At 45.6% G+C, this 16,503-nt stretch overlaps 1 long non-coding RNA gene across 1 annotated transcript in view; it reads left to right on the top strand.

Moving 5' to 3' along the window:
- Window positions 1–2,352: 2,352 nt before the first annotated feature.
- Window positions 2,353–16,503, top strand: part of LOC105476451 (uncharacterized) — a 588,325-nt gene continuing 574,174 nt past the window's right edge. The window contains exon 1 of the long non-coding RNA XR_011611091.1: window positions 2,353–2,434. This is a non-coding gene — a long non-coding RNA (uncharacterized lncRNA). The remainder of the gene's footprint in view (window positions 2,435–16,503) is intronic.

The following is a 16,503-nucleotide window of genomic DNA, read 5'->3' as shown; positions in this document are numbered from 1 at the left end:
GTCCTCTACTTAGGAATATAAATGGGGCACTTGGAATTGCTCCTGACAGCCGGAAGACACGAATGCATTCAGGCCTTGGAGGTGGGAGCCGGAGGGGAGCAGGGGGAGAGCTTCATGCAGAGGTGCCCCCAGACCAGCTGGGAGGGCAGCACCCCATCAGCCTGATTCTGAGGTGTGGACCTCGGAGGAAGGGAGGTCCCTGCTGCCTGGCCTGGGGCTGGGCCGGGGATGGCTGCTCCTCAGGGCTGATGGACCTGTCCCCCTGCTCTTTCAGGCAGGACCTTCCACCAGAGGGACCTCAGCTGCTGTGCCCTGAGAGGCTGCTCCCCCAGCAGGAGTTTTCGTGCCATCACAGCGACTGCTGACGGGTCACTTCTACCAGCCCTGTTAGCTGTCCCGTCTCCAGCTCCAGGCTGTGCATTCCTGGGAACCTTCCCTACCCTCCCTTGGGCCACCTGCCTGGACCCTCATGGTGCCTTGGGTGAAGCAGCAGTGCTGGGAGAAGAGAGGCAGCTTCGCCGGGGCCGGCGTTGCTCTGGCTTCCAAGGCTGAGTCCTCAGGTGGACTTGCTGCAGCCAGTTGAGTAGGTTCCGGTGCCCTGACCCGGGTGACACTCTGAGGGGGTGGGCCCCAGAGATATGATGGTGTAATCCCTGCCTTCAGAGGCTCCAGTTCACTGGGGGGACGGCTGGGGAGGGGAGAACCGATGGTCTTGAAAGGTGTGGTGGGCGCTGAGAGGTGACCTTGGTACCCCTGGCAGGAGATCAGGAAAGGGAGAAACTGTGGACTGAGTGCCATAGTGCGGAGAGAGGGCTCAGTGAAAGCTTCCTGGAGAGGCAGAGTGCTGGGGCGTGCAGGATGGAGAGGAGTGGGCGAGAGCCTTGGAGGAAGGCCACCCGCCCAGTGTGGGGAAGTGTTCTGGTTATTGTCCCAGGGCCAGAATCCTGCTTCCTGGGGGCAGCTTCCTGCTGACTTCTAATGCCGCCTTCAGCTGGGGAGGGATGGGAGGCGGATGAGGTGAAAAGGATGAGATGGAGTCGGGTATGGCTTGGCCTTTTGGGGCCGCAGCATTCTGGCCCCTCAACTCCAGTACCTGGATAAAGTCTCCAAGCCTAGGGGCCTGCTGCCGTCTCAGTGGGTGTGGGTGTGCCCATCGGGCGCAGCTTTCCACTTCACCTGGGGCTCAGGCCCCCGGCACCTGGCTGGCCTGGGTGGGTGTGGAGGTGTCTGGTGCAGTTAGCTTCCTGGCCACTAGAGGGGAGTCCAGGCCCGTGTTTCTCTCCTTCCAGCGACAGTGGGCCCAGGCAGGGAAGAGGAGATCGGGGTGCGGGGTGCTGGTGCTGGTGTCCACGTTGGCGTTCTTTGTGCTGGGAATGAGGGTGCCTGTTCTGCTTCCTGTTAATGCCTGAACTGTCCAGTTCCAAGTTAGGGATGAAAAATCTCTGGAAATCTGGGAGCCCTGGAAAAAAAAGCATTATTTAAACATTTAATATCTACAATATTTTTCTTCTTCTTTTAGATACAGGGTCTTGCTCTGTCATTCAGGCTGGAGTGCAGCAGCGCGATTATAGCATACTGCATCCTGGAACTCCCGGGTTCAAGCCATCCTCCTGCTTCAGCCTCCCAAGTAGCTGGGACTACAGGCATGTGCAACCACACCCAGCTAATTTTGTTTTTGTTTTTGCTTTTTTTTTTTTTTCTTGTGGAGATGGGGTTTTGCTATGTTACACAGGCTGGTCTTGAGCTCCTGGCCTCAAGCAATCCTCCCGCCTTAGCCTCCCATAGCACTGGGATTACAGGTGTGAGCCACTGTGCCTGGTGACAATTCTTATTTTAGTCTCTTTTACAAAAATGGGTTCTGAATGTAGAGGACCCTGTAACGGGTGGTCAAAGTCACAGGCTTTGGTGTAGTGTAGACTGCCTGGGTGGAATTCCAGCTTCACTGCCTAGTGGCTGGGTGACCTTGGGCAGGTCAAATAACATCTCTAAGCCTTGGTTGTTCCCACTGGAAAATGTGGGTTATAATGCCTACCTCATAGGCATAAACCACAAGGGTCATTTAGCACACGCCTGCCATATAGTAAGTGCTCCAGTGTAGCTTTTTACTTTTCCTGATAAGCAATCACATTTGATTAAGATATGATGTGGTTTGGCTGCGTCTGAGTCCCCACCTGAATCTCATCTCGAATTGTAGTTCCCATAATCCCCGTGTGTCGTGGGAGGGACCAGGTGGAGATAATTGAATCATGGGCGCGGTTTCCCTCATCCTGTTCTCGTGATAGTGAGTTAGTTCTCACGAGATCTGATGGTTTTATAAGGGGCTCCGCGGCTTTTCTGGGCCCTCATTCTTCGCCTCCCTCCAGCTGTGTGAGGAGAGATGTGTTTGGTTTCCCTTCTGCCATGATTGTACGTTTCCTCCCGGCCCCGCAGAACTGTGAGTCAATTAAACCTCTTTTCTTTATAAATTGCGCCGTCTTGGGCAGTTCCTTTTTTTTTTTTTTTTTTTTTTTTTTGAGACAGAGTCTCCCTCTGTTGTCCAGGCTGGAGTGCAGTGGTGAAATCTCAGCTCACTGCAACCTCTGCCTCCCGGGTTCAAGTGATTCTTCTGCCTCAGCCTCCTGAGTAGCTGGGATTACAGGCATGCGCCACCACGCCTAAGTTTTGTATTTTTAGTAGAGATGGGGTTTCACATGTGGCCAGGCCGGTCTTGAACTCCTGACCTCAGGTGATCTGCCTGCCTCAGCCTCCCAAAGTGCTGGGATTACAGGCGTGAGCCACCATGTTTGGGCAGTTCTTTATAGCAGCGTGAGAACAAACTAATACAAGATGAAAGAGTAAAGGCCCAAATTTAAAGAAAAACACTGCTTTCCCTTCCATTAGCATTTTAAAGATACCCCCCCCCCCACTCCCTGCTACCCCCGGCCATGAATAAATTAGAAAAACTTCCTTCAACCCTGACATTTTCTAGGTCTTAATATAAAAATGAATGACTGCCAATTTGCACCTTCATTTATGTCTCACATTTCCTGAGGTGTGATTGTCTGCTGGGCACCCCAGGCCCCTCTGCAACTGAGTAGGGGCACTCAGGCCGCGGCTGCATCATAGGATGCTGGCACCAGGGAGCCCTCCAGCTCCCGGCTCTCCTCCCCAGCTTCACATTAGGATCATCTGGGCACCGTAGAAAAGACCAGTGCCTGAGCCCCACCCCCAGAGGTGCTTATTCACTTGGTCTGGGGTGGCGCCCAGGTGCTGGACTGATTTGAAGCTGCCTGGGTGATTCACAGAGCATCCAGGGTTCAGGACCTTTGCTTGGAAGTTTTCCTCTGGTGGCGGGAGATGCCCCAGCGTCTCCTTGCTGTGGGCTCACAGAATTCTGTACACATTCAGGAGGAGAAATTTGGCTTGGTGTAGGAAGGCCCACTGGGTCATTCGTAAGGGGGCCTTGGTTCTGGTCCTGGCTTAGTTGTTGACTCTGGAGAGCCTCTTGGTAAGCACCCTGTCCCCCGGGCCTCAGTGTCCTCATCTATCAAAGGGGATGAACAGCACCTGTTGCGCCTAAGGGTCATGTGACCTGGGGATCAGCTGCAGCAATACGACTGCTTCAGAAGGGTGTGAAGCCGAGATATCCACAAGTGGTTTCTCCTACCTGCCCTTTCAGAGAGGGGGGTGGGTTCGTTTGCGAGAGCTGCTATAACAGATCCCTCCGCACGGGGTGGCTTGAATGACAGAAATGCATGGCCTCATCGTTCTGGAGGCTAGAATCCAAGATTTCGGAATGAAGGCAGAGTTAGTGTCTTCTCTGGGTGGTGAGGGGAGGATCGGGTCCAGGCCCCTCTGCTTGGCTGTGGATGGTCTTCCCTCGGAGCATATCTCTGTGTCCACATTTCCCCTTTCTATAAGGACGCCAGTCATGTTGGATTAGGGCTCACCCTAACGACCTTTTTAAGTCATGACCTGAGTTTTAATAACCGGATTTTTGTTTTGTTTTGAAGACAGCATCTCGCTCTGTCACCCTGCCTGGAATGCAGTGGCACAGTCATGGCTCACTGCAGCCTCCACTTCCCACCTCGGCCTCCCAAGTAGCTGGGACTACAGGCATGGGCCACCACACTTGGCTAATTTTTTTTTTTTTTTTTTTTTTTTTTTTTTAAATAGAGATGGGGTTTTGCCTTCTTGCCCAGACTGATCTTGAACTCCTGGGCTTAAGTAATCCACTTACCTTGGCCTCCCAAAGTGCTGGGATCACACGCATGAGCCACTGCACCCAGCCTTAATGACCTGATTTTGATTTGATTACCTCTGTAAAGATAATCAAGGCTCTGTCTCCAGTGAAATCTGAAACCACATTCCTGAGGTGCTGGGGGTTGGGACTTCTGTGCAGCAATTTTAGAGGACACACTTCAACCCATTGCAGGGAGCAGGAGAGTGCCTGAGTGCTTAGCTCAGAAAAGAGCAATGCAAACAACCAGCAAAAGACACTGCTGGGGGTCGGCCCAGCTTCCCTCTCTCCCAGAGAAACCCTCCCTTACCACTCCATCTCCTCACTTGGGCCTCCCCGACTGACTTGCCTTCTAAGTATTGGGAGGGTGATGGGAGGTGTCAAAGTGTCATGTGACCCCGCTGCAGGGGCACCAGGCACCTCCCAGTCTACCTGGGTGGTACTTCCTGAGCACCGCTCCTGCACCGCATGGCAGTCAGTGGAGGGGCAGTCCTGAGGAGAGGGAGTGGGGTCTGCATGGTGGTGCCCTCAGTTACAAAACGGGTGGCCTGCTGGAGTCTGGGCAAGCTCTCGTCCTCGTGGTGGGTGGGGAAGAGGAGGGGCGGGAGCACCAAAGAGAAAAGGCCTCATGGAATACGCAGGCCAGGTGGATGGAGCCTTGTTCCTGTAATTGACAAGAGCAGGGGCTGCCTCCCTCCTGCCCCTGCCCATGCCCAGGGATCCACCAGGTAGATTGGCTGTGTGAGTGTGTGTGTGAGAGAGTGCGAGTGAATGTGTCTGAGTGTGTGTGTGTGTGTGCACTTTGTGTGTGTGTGGAGGAGGGCAGGGGGTTCAGGCCTGCTGCTGGCCAGGTGTGCATCCATATTTATCAGGGGAGAGTCCCTGGAAAGCAGCCGGATGCTGAGCACGTGAGGCAATCTGCTTGGACCAGCTGCTCTGCTCTGGCCAGCCACTGGGAGGAGGAGATTTGGGATGTCAGCCTAAACAGCGGTACCCTGGTCTGTAGTGTTTGCTGATTTCTAAGGTGTAAATACCTCTACCATGGCTAAGTTCAAGCTGCCAACATGAAGCTAACAGGAATTTCAGGAATTCCCTTGGTGTAGGGAAGAAACTGGCCCAGAGGTGGAAGGGCCCATGGTCACATAGCAGGTTGATGAGGGGCTCAGCTGGACGATGTTGCCAGATTGCACTAGAGTGTCTGTCTTCCTGGTGTCACCATTGATAATAGACGCTCTGTGACTGGGGGCAGGATGATGAGGGGTCACTGTGGGTGCCATCCAGCCTGTGCCAATAATGACACCTAAGGACACTACAGAGCACTGTGTAGTTTAGGAAGTGCTTTCTTACCTGCTCTTTCTAAATGTAATTTTCACAGCCACACAGCCAAGCATCTATTGTTACATTTTGCAGATGAGGAGACTGAGGTTCAGAGCAATGATATGATTTCCCTAGGGTCATATGACCAGTACATGGCTGTGCATTCACCCAAACCTAGGTCTTCTGAGGCCAGTCTTGTTCTTACCACTGGCCCAGGATGCTGAGGTCATCATGCCCTCCCCTCAGTGCGGCCTCTCCAGGGGCCCAATGACCCTCCATCTATAAGACCTAGAGGTGGAGGTGGGGGTGTGTGTGCCCTGTGCCTTCTACTCTATCAGGCATGGGAGGGTCTCATAAGTACCTGCTGCTGGGTGATCTGGTGATCTGACCCTTGGGCTGAGACTCCCCCCCACACTCCCAACAGCTGTCCCCACCACTCAGCCTTAACCCCTCCACCCCCACAACCTCCCCAAGCCTTTCTCTTCCAACTGCCCCTGGACCACACAGGTGAGGGAGATGTACATGCGTGTAGGGGTGGTGGTGGTGGTGTGTGTGTTTTTTTTTTTTTTTTTTTTTTTAATACTGTGGCTCCATTCCTGGAACAAGATCTCTTCTCTATCCAGGATGAGATACACATGGAGGTCTCAGAACTGTCTGAGTCTCCCAGGCATGGCCCAATGTGTGGAAGGGGACTACAGCTGGTTTGGGAGATAGGCCAACAGACAGACCAACAGAGGGTGGAAAAGAAAGACAGTGAGGAAAAGAGACATCAAGACAGAACGTATTAGAGAAATAGTAAAAAGCAGATAACCAGCGCTCATATGTGCCAGACATTGTGCTAAGTCTTTACTCTGTAACCCTCTGAGGTATATACTACTTTACCTCCATTTTACAGTCGATCCAGAGACGTTAAGTATCTTGCCCAAGGTCACACAGCTAGTGGGTGGTTAAGAGTATAACTCAGGCCGGGCGCGGTGGCTCAAGCCTGTAATCCCAGCACTTTGGGAGGCCGAGACGGGTGGATCACGAGGTCAGGAGATCGAGACCATCCTGGCTAACATGGTGAAACCCCGTCTCTACTAAAAAATACAAAAAACTAGCCGGGCGAGGTGGCAGGCGCCTGTAGTCCCAGTTACTCGGGAGGCTGAGGCGGGAGAATGGCGTGAACCCGGAAGGCAGAGCTTGCTGTGAGCTGAGATCCGGCCACTGCACTCCAGCCCGGGCGACAGAGCGAGACTCCGTCTCAAAAAAAAAAAGAGTATAACTCAAACCCATTATGTCTGTTCTCACCCATTACACTGCCAGGCCTTGCTGCTAAGGACAGGGAAGCCAGAGTGAGTAAGACAAGGAAATGGAGAGGCAGGAGATTGAGAAGCCAGGTGTCCATTCCAGCACTCTTATATGCCTGGGAGGCAGTTTAGGGTGCCATGCTTGAGAGGCAGTGCAATATACAAGGAGGAAAAGGACCTGGCAAGGAGTAGGATAGTTCTTGTCAGCTGTGTGACCTTGGGCAAATCACTGTACCTCTCTGGGCCTTGGATTCTTCAGCTGAAAGAGAATAATAATTCTGCCCTGTCTTCCTCTCAGGCTGGTCCTAATGGTAATAAGAAATGATGGATGTGATTATATAATTGTTTAATATTATATAATCCACCACTTGTCAGACACTGGGAATAAGAATGAGAACAGGTCAGACACCATCCCAGTTCTTTGTGGGGCTTCCAGTCTAGAGAGTGATACAGGCCCCTGCAATAGAGAGTGGTAGGTGCTAAGTCCAGGAAGTGACAGAAGTTGAAAGAGGGGCACTTAACCCAGTTTAGGGGGTCAGAAAAGGCTTCCTGGAGGAAGTGACACTGCAGCTGAGACAGGATGATAAGTAGGAGTTGGTTATGGCAAAGGTTTGGTTGGGGAACAAGGAGGGTGTTCCAGGAAAGAGCAGTGAGGATGGGAAAGGAATTGGATTCAGCTGTATAATGAAGCTCCTCCTCTTATTTGCCTAAAACACACCTTGGTCAAATTTTAAAGGTGGTCTTGAGCTCTAGTACTTGGATTTATGTCCAAAGACTTCTTTGCCTAACTGAAGGTGGTAAAACTCTTTTTCCTCTTCTAGAAGTTTAGAGTTTTAGCTCTTACATTTAGGTCTGTGATTCATTTCAAGTTAAATTTGTATAAGGTGTAAGATCTTTGTTGAGGTTCTGTCTTCTTTCCTTTTCTTTTTGTATATAATGTCAAATTGTCCATCACAATTTGTTAAAAAGGCTTTCCTTTCCCATTGAATTACCTTGGTACCTTTGTCAAAAATCAGTTGACCATATATGTTGGGTATATTTCTGGACTCTTCTATTTCATTGATTTATATGTCTATCATCACCCCGATACACTGACATAATTACTGTAGCTTTATAGTAAGTCTTGAAATTAAGTAGTCCAAGGCTTGAAAAAAAGACAGTTTTACCATCTCTTTCAAATCTATTATTCCTTTTTCTTGCCTTATTTCACTGGCTAAGGTTACCTGTACTATATTAAATAGAAGTGAGGAGAGCAGATATCCTTACTTTGTTCCCAATTTAAATAAAAGCACTCAGTCTTTCACCATTAAGTATGATGTTAGCTGCAGGGTTTTAAAAATGCCCTTTATGGATTTAAGAATGTTCTCTTCTATTCCTAGTTTGCTGATAATTTTTTTTTATATCACACATAGGTGTTAAATTTTTTCAAAAGATTTTTCTTTATCTATTGAGATGATTATATGTTGTATTTGTTTTTAGTTTGTTAATGATATGGTTTGGCTATGTCCCCACTCAAATCTGGTCTTCAATTCACCCACATGTTGTGGGAGGAACCTGGTGGGAGGTAATTGAATCAAAAGGGCAGGTCTTACCCATGCTTTTCTTGTGATAGTAAGTCTCATGAGATCTGATGGTTACTATAAGGGGGAGTTTTCCTGCACAAGCTTTTTTTGCTTGCTGCCATCCATGTAAGATGTTGCTTCTCCTTGCCTTCTGCCATGATTTTGAAGCTTTCCCAGACACGTGGAACTGTAAGTCCAATTAAACCTCTTTCTTTTGTAAATTGCCCAGTCTTGGGTATGTCTTTATCAGTAGCATGAAAACAAACCATCAGAAATCCCGTTATTAGGTGCACACACATTTATGATTGTTTTCTTGAGTAATTTACCTCTTTATGAAATGTCCCTCTTTATCCAGGTAATATTCCTCATCCTACAAACTACACTTTGATAATAATATATCAGTACTTTCTTTTGAACAATGCTTACATGGGTATGTGTTTTCCATCATTTTACTTATAATCTAGCTGTGCCTTTTTCTTCCAAGTGTTGAGTCTTGCTTTTTAATCCAGTTTAATCTGTCTTAATTTGGGAGTTTAGATCATTTATGTTTAGTGTAATTATGTACATAGTTGGGTTTAAATTTACCTCCTTGCTCTGTTATTTTGGCCATATCTGTTGTTTGTTCTCAGTTTTCTGTCTTCTTTTGGATTGAATTTTTTAAAAATTTCACTCATTTTATCTATCTGCACTACTGAAAACCAGTACTTTTAATTATTATCTCTTTCTGTTTCTTTCCCTCCCTCCCTCCCTCCTTCCCTCCCTCATATAAAGACCTTCTAACAGAGCTTTAGGGGATGAAGTGGGCTGCCTGGGGATGTGGTAAGGAAAATAATGCTTTAAAGTATGTCTCAACTCTTGAGATAAATAGCTACTTTCTGGACTCAAATGCCTGGCACAATTTATATAGCTCCTTCCTCTGTCTTCCTCTTTTCTGAGGTGTATTGCCACCTCAGCTTCTGGGAATCTTTAAGATGGCATAGGCTGTGTCTTTAAAGCCAGAGAAAGAGACCTAAATGTAAGATTTCTAGAGCTCTTGGACCCTCCCTCCATTCTGAGGGACAAATGTCTTTTACAGTGATTGCCAGGGAAGTGGGCTGTAGCATAGTGAAAAGATTCACCCTCTTTTCTTTGAAACAGGATGTAATTCTATCACCCAGGCTGGAGTGCAGTGTTGTGATCACAGCTCACTGCAACTTCGATCTCCTGGGCTCAAGTGATCCTCCCACCTCAGCCTCCTGAGTAGCTAGGACTACAGGTATACATCATCACACTTGGCTAATTTTTGAATTTTTTGTAGAGACAGGGTCTCCCTATGTTGTCTAGGTTGGACTTGAGCTCCTGGGCTCATGCAGTTCTCTTCCTTAGCCTCCCAGAGTTCTGGGATTACAGGCGTGAGCCACTGCACCCAGCCAGGACTCACCCTGTTGATAGCCACCCACTACTGGAGAATTATGAGACATTTATTACTACCCCAGTTACTTTCATCCCTGGAAGTAGAATGGGCCAGTACAGTCTCACAGTATCTCTGTACTTTTACTATGCAATGTTTATAACTGATATAAGAATTAGGACTATAAAGAAATAGGAGGTGAAATTTCACGTAGTGAATTCTCTATTGTGGTGATAGTCAAGTCATAGTTGGACAATTACTCATCAGTGGATGTTGCAGAGGAGTTTCTAATGATGGATGGGAATGTGAACTGGCCTAGGGGTTCCTAAATTTGAGCATCAGAATCACTTAGGAAATTTTTTTGTTTTATTTCCTTGAAGGTATTATATGCAAATGGTTTTAAGAAATCAAATAATGCCAAAAGGCTTATGACAAAATACAGTGGTTTTCTGTCTCAGCACTCCTCTCTCCCCAGTCTTCCTTCTCAGAGGAAATATCTTTAACTCTTTATCCTAATATTTATACACATTTTTATTTTTCTTCTTTTTTGTTTTTTGTTTTTGAGATGGATTCTCACTCTGTCACCCAGGCTGGAGTGCAATGGTACAGTCTTGGCTCACTGCAACCTCCGCTTCCCAGGTTCAAGAGATTCTCCTGCCTCAGCCTTCTGAGTAGCTGGGACTACAAGTGTGAGCCACCACACCAGGCTACTTTTTGTATTTTTAGTAGAGATGGAGTTTCACCATGTTGGCCAGGCTGGTCCTGAACTCCTGACCTCATGATCCACTGACCTTGACTCCCAAAGTGCTGGGATTACAGGCGTGAGCCACTGTGCCCAGCCACATTTTTCTAAATAAATATTGATCCCTTTTGATTCACAATTTCAAGATATCATTGACTTCTATTTATTATCAATAAATAGTTATAAGCCCCTATATAGCTATATTACCATTTATAATATACCAATATTCAGTATTTACATTGTTATACTTATGTAAATATTAATAACTGAACATTATAGTATACTTTATTTCTCCTGAAGTTAATAATTGCCCTGATTTTTAATTTGCTTGGTTTTATGTGTACCCATTTCCAATTCTTCCTATCTCCTAACAGGTTCTCAGTATGATTTACCACAAGGCCAGTTTCTCAGATAATCTGTTAGCTGCATTATGTAAAAAAATTAGAGCCATCCCTCCTGAAGACCTCCATTTTTTTTTTCAACCTGTGTTAATTACTCTCAAGGCTTGTTGCACCCCTATCATCTGGGTCTTTTCTTTGCTGTCAGTCTTGGGTTTCCTTCACCTCTCTCCTGGGTTGAATTCCTTGTTTCCAAATCTCACGTCTTTGTCTGTCTTATCAGATTAATGGTATAAATGCAAAGGTATGGTGATGATATTCCTATCTCTTGAGTCATAGTGCTCCAATATGAGTTGATTTTCTTTCCTGCGTTGTGAACAGTTGTCACTCTGGAGTCTTTTCTCACCCTTGTCCAGGGGATTCTCTTTGCTTCTCTCTATGCCTTCCCCTTTCTTGGCTTACTCTTTTGTTTTGGTAAGAGACAAGCTCTGTAGCGTCATGAAAATTATGGAAGAGAGAGAAATCTTTTGAGATCTTGCAAAATTGAAAAATCCAATTATTCTACTTTATAGTAGGTGATAGTTTGTATAGGTATAGCATTTATGGTAGCATTTAGTATTATTCACCAATATTTCTAGTTTTTCCTTTTCTGAACATATGACAGGATTATATACCCTCAGTTTCTTGAAGTTAGGCGTCGTGATGTGATTTGCTTTAGACAAAATGTGAGTAAAAGTGGAAGGTATTACTTGACTTTAAGAGATGATGTGTAATTCACCATGTTTTCTCTCCACTACTAACACACTTGAGATGCTGGAGGCTCTGTCAGCCTGGGTTCCTGAGCGAGAATAACAGGACATTTTTCTCCCAACCAAGTAGCTGAGCAAGAAACTTTCATTATTTTAAGACATTAAGACTTAGGGGTTATTTGTTGTCACAACATAATCTAATTCATCCTGACAGATATTAAGATAGACTTCCAGGCTGGACATAGTGGCTCACACCTGTAATCCCAGCACTTTGGGAGGCCAAGGTGGATCACTTGAGCCTGGGAGGAGGAAGTTGCAGTGAGCCGAGATTGTGCCACTGCACTCCAACCTGAAGGACAGATGGAGGCCCTGTCTCAAAAAAAAAAAAAAAAAAAGAAAAAAGAGAGAGAAAAAGATAGACTCCTAGAAATGGAATACAGTACTGATGAAACAGAAAGCTTAAAATAGATCTGTCCTGGCCGGGCGCGGTGGCTCAAGCCTGTAATCCCAGCACTTTGGGAGGCCGAGACGGGTGGATCACGAGGTCAGGAGATCGAGACCATCCTGGCTAACACGGTGAAACCCCGTCTCTACTAAAAAATACAAAAATCTAGCCGGGCGAGGTGGCGAGCGCCTGTAGTCCCAGCTACTCAGGAGGCTGAGGCAGGAGAATGGCGTGAACCCGGGAGGCGGAGGTTGCAGTGAGCTGAGATCCGGCCACTGCAGTCCAGCCTGGGTAACAGAGCGAGACTCCGTCTCAAAAAAAAAAAAAATAGATCTGTCCTAGGGGCTGTGCAGTGAACTGCAGGAAAATTTTATTGGTGCTTAGAAGATGGAAATTTATATTATGCAGTGGGAAATATTTATTACAATTGTGTGGACGTCAGATCACATTCTGAGAAAATTGTAACTGAAGATGAAGATATGGGAAAACAGTATGTTAGCAAATGTTTAGTTATTATTGACTGTGCTTGGCAAAGTATTATAGTAATAAAGAATGTGCTCAGAAAAGAATTGGCCAATATGCAAGCAGAAATAAAAGTGAATAGAAAGTTTCCAAAATCTGGAGGCCTTGAAATATTTGGGAGAGCCAAATATTGGGTTTGAGAAAAGAGGGGAGTCACATCTGGATCTAGTGTATACATCATGACACATTAGTCAGGGGTCCTGGACTTTGCGTTTGTTGCTATGACTAGATGGAACTTTTGGGTTGTTTTCCTAGGGGAGAGGGTGAGTGCATGTTGCTTGGTAAGGTGAGTGAGCCAAATATTTGGTGGCCAGAGGATGGAATGGTAATTCATTCATTCTCATCATTCATTCATCTTCATTCTCTCTCTCTCTCTTTCTCTCTCTCTCTCTCTCCCCACCCCCCCGTCTCTCTCTCTCACTTACTCACTCACTCATCAATCATCTATCTATCTATATCTAATTCTCTGTCTGGGTACATGGTGGAGTTACTCTTCTCTGATTCCTTGAAGTTACCTAAGTCTGTATAACTGACTATAGCCAAGGAATGTGAGCAGAAATGATGTGTGCCACTTCCTGTCAGAATTTTAAAAAATGGTTACATAGTAGTACTTATTTTGGGGGTACCTGTGATATTTTGATATATGAATATAACGTGTAATGATCAAATCAGGGTAATTGGGATATTCTTCACCTCAAATATTTTTTATTTGGGAACATTCAAATTCTTCAATTATTTTGAACCATACATTATTGTTAATGATAGTCACTTTATTGTACTATTGAACACTAGATCTTATTCCTTCTATCTAGCTGTATATTTTTTAAGCCAAAAATCAACCTGTCTTCAATTCTCCCTCTCTCCTCCCCTTCCTAGCCTCTGGTAACCACCATCAACTCTTTACCTCCATGAGATCCACTTTTGCTTACCCTTATGAGTGAGAACATGTATTTGTCTTTCTGTGACTGGCTATTTCACTTAACATAATGTCTTCCACTTCTATCCATGTTGCTGCAAATGACAGGGTTTCATTTTTTAAGTCTAATATTCCATTGTGTATATATACCACATCTTTATCCATTCATCTACTGATGGATCCTTAGGTTGATTCCATATCTTCACTGTTGTGAATAGTGCTGTGAGAACATGGGAGTGCAGATGTTTCTTTGATATACTTATTTTCTTTCTTTTGGTTGTATACCCAGCAGTGGAACTGCTGGATCTTGTGGTAGTTCTATTTTTAGTTTTTTGAGAAACCTCCATATTGTTTTCCATAATGGTTGTACTAAGTGACATTCCCACCAACAGTATACGTGTTCCCCTTTCTCCAATCTTTGCCAGCATTCTTATTTCCTACCTTTTTGATAATAACCATCCTCTCTGGAATGAGATGATACTCCGTGCTAGGAGAACCACTGCTCTCTTCAGAGCTGTCAGACAGGGACGTTTAAGACTTCAGAAGTTTCTGCTGCCTTTTGTTCAGCTATGCCCTGCCCCCAGAGGTGGAGTCTACAGAGGCAGGCAGGCCTCACTGAGCTGCAGTGGGCTTCACCCAATTTGAGCTTCCCAGCTGCTTTGTTTAGCTACGCAAGCCTCAGCAATGGCAGACACCCCTTTCCCAGTCAGGCTGCCACCTCGCAGTTTGATCTTGGACTGCTGCACTAGCAGTGACCAAGGCTCCATGGGCATGAGACCCGCTGAGACAGGCATGGGGTATAATCTCCTGGTGTGCCATTTGCTAAGACTGTTGGAAAAGTCAGTATTAGGGCGGGAGTGTCCCAGTTTTCCAGGTACAGTCTGTCACGGCTTCCCTTGGCTAGGACAGGGAAATGCCCTGACCCGTTGCACTTCCTGGGTGAGGCGATACCCTGCCCTGCTTTGGCTTACCCTCCATGGGCTGCACCCACTGTCCAGCCAGTCCCAATGAGATGAACCAGGCATCTCAGCTGGAAATGCAGAAATCACCCGTCTTCTGCATCAGTCACGCTGGGAGCTGCAGACCGGAGCTGTTCCTATTTGGCCATCTTGGAACGGATCTCCTCTGGTAGTATGTTTTAATTCATTGCTTTTTGTTTGTAGTGTGTTTATAGATTTTTGCTTTGTGGTTACTAGGAGGCTTACAAGTTATTTTAAACAGACAGCAACTTAAATTTGATCACAAAAATAAGAAAAGAAACAAAGGAAAAACTTAACAAAACTCTACACTTTAACTCTACCCTTGCTACATTTTGACTTTTGTTGTCTCAATTTACATCTTTCTATTTTGCCTGCCTCTTAACAGGTTACTGTAGTTATTATTTCTGATAGTTTTGTCTTTTAGTCTTCATACTAGAGATATGAGTGGATTACACACCACAATTACAGTGTTATTCTGAATTTGTTCACTTTTACTAGTGAGTTTTATAACTTCAAATGCTTGCTTTTTGCATCCTTTTCTTTCAGATTGAAGAACTCTCTTTAGCATTTCTTGTATGACGAATCTAGTGATGAATTCCCTCAGCATTTGTCTGTCTGGGAAAGACTTTCTTTCCTTTATGTTTGAAGGAAAGCTTTGCCAGGTACCATGTCCTCAGCAGTTTTCTTTAAAAACTTTAAACATGTTGTCCTCCTCCCTCCTGGCCTCTGTTTCTGGTGAGAAGTATGTTGCTAGAAAAATTGGAGCTCTTTTATGTATTATTTGCTGCTTTTCTCTTGCTGTTTTCAGGATCCTCTGTCTTTGACTTTTGAGAGTTTGATTATTATATGCCTTGGGGTATCTTATTTGAGTTGAATCTGTTTGGTGGTCCCTGAGCCTGGGTATTTACATCTTTCTTTAGGTTTGGAAAATTTTCTTATTGTTTCTTTGAATAAACTTCTTACCCTTGCTGTTTCTCAACTCCCTCCTGAATGACAATGACTTACATTTGCTTTTTGGCAATTATTTTCTGTATCTTGTAGGCATTTTAAATTCCTTTTCATTTTGTTTGTGTATTTTCCAGTAAACTGTCTTCGAGCTGACTGATTCTTCTGCTTGATCTTCATTCCGCTGTTGAGAGTCTCTACTGTATTTTTCAGTTCAGTAAATGTATTTCTCAGTTCCAGGATTTTTGTTTGATTAAAAAAAAATTATTTCAATCTTTTTGTGAAATTTCTGATAATTTTCTGAATTGATTTTTCTGTATTACCTTGGAATTCACTGAGTTTCCTTAGAATTGCTATTTTGAATTCTTTATCCGAGAGTTCATATATCACCATCTTGTTAGGGTTGATCACTGGCTCTTTGCTTTGTCCATCTGGGGAGGTCATGATTCCCTGTTTGCTGTTGTTTCTTGTGTATGTACATTTATGGATTTTCATTGAAAGATTACTTATTCTAGTCTTCACTGTCTCGCATGTTCTGGTCTTTCTAGTGTATATTTGCTTAAAGGTTCTTTGTAGATGCCTGCAAGTCTCCTTAATCCTATATTGTTGCCTCTTTTTGGCACTAGGTAGTGCCTTAAGCTCAGGTTTGCCTTAGCTCTCACAAAAGTTCAGAGCACTGCCCATTCAAATGTTCAGAGCACTGCTTCTCCTGAATGGGGAATATTCTGGCTTTGTGGGAAGGCTGGCAAGGAGTATATGCCCAGTAGGCCCATGGAGCGTGCCTTCTATAGCATGATGCTATTAAACAGCTACTCTGATTTGGCATCTCCTTTGGCTGAGATAAAAAGCAGAGTTTTGTGGGCTGGGGTTTCTAGTCCTGCCTGCCCTCTTTGTCTCTAGGTACCCTCAGGGTTTTCTCTCCCTGTGGGCACTTGTGGTGCTTCTGGTGGCTGAGGCAGGAACAGTTTTTGTGCAAGGGAACCCAAGGAAGTGAGGAAGCTGGCTGTCTGCCTTGCTTTCACTTTTTCTAGTGTAGAAAATGTGAGTCTGGAAGAAACGACCCATGCGTGGTGCCTGGCAGATTGAAGG

Source organism: Macaca nemestrina, chromosome 12 (assembly GCF_043159975.1).
Source record: "Macaca nemestrina isolate mMacNem1 chromosome 12, mMacNem.hap1, whole genome shotgun sequence".
In the NCBI taxonomy this organism is placed as follows: domain Eukaryota; kingdom Metazoa; phylum Chordata; class Mammalia; order Primates; family Cercopithecidae; genus Macaca; species Macaca nemestrina.
The sequence above is the reverse complement of the archived record's forward strand: the minus strand, read 5'-3'. Positions and strand labels throughout refer to the sequence as shown.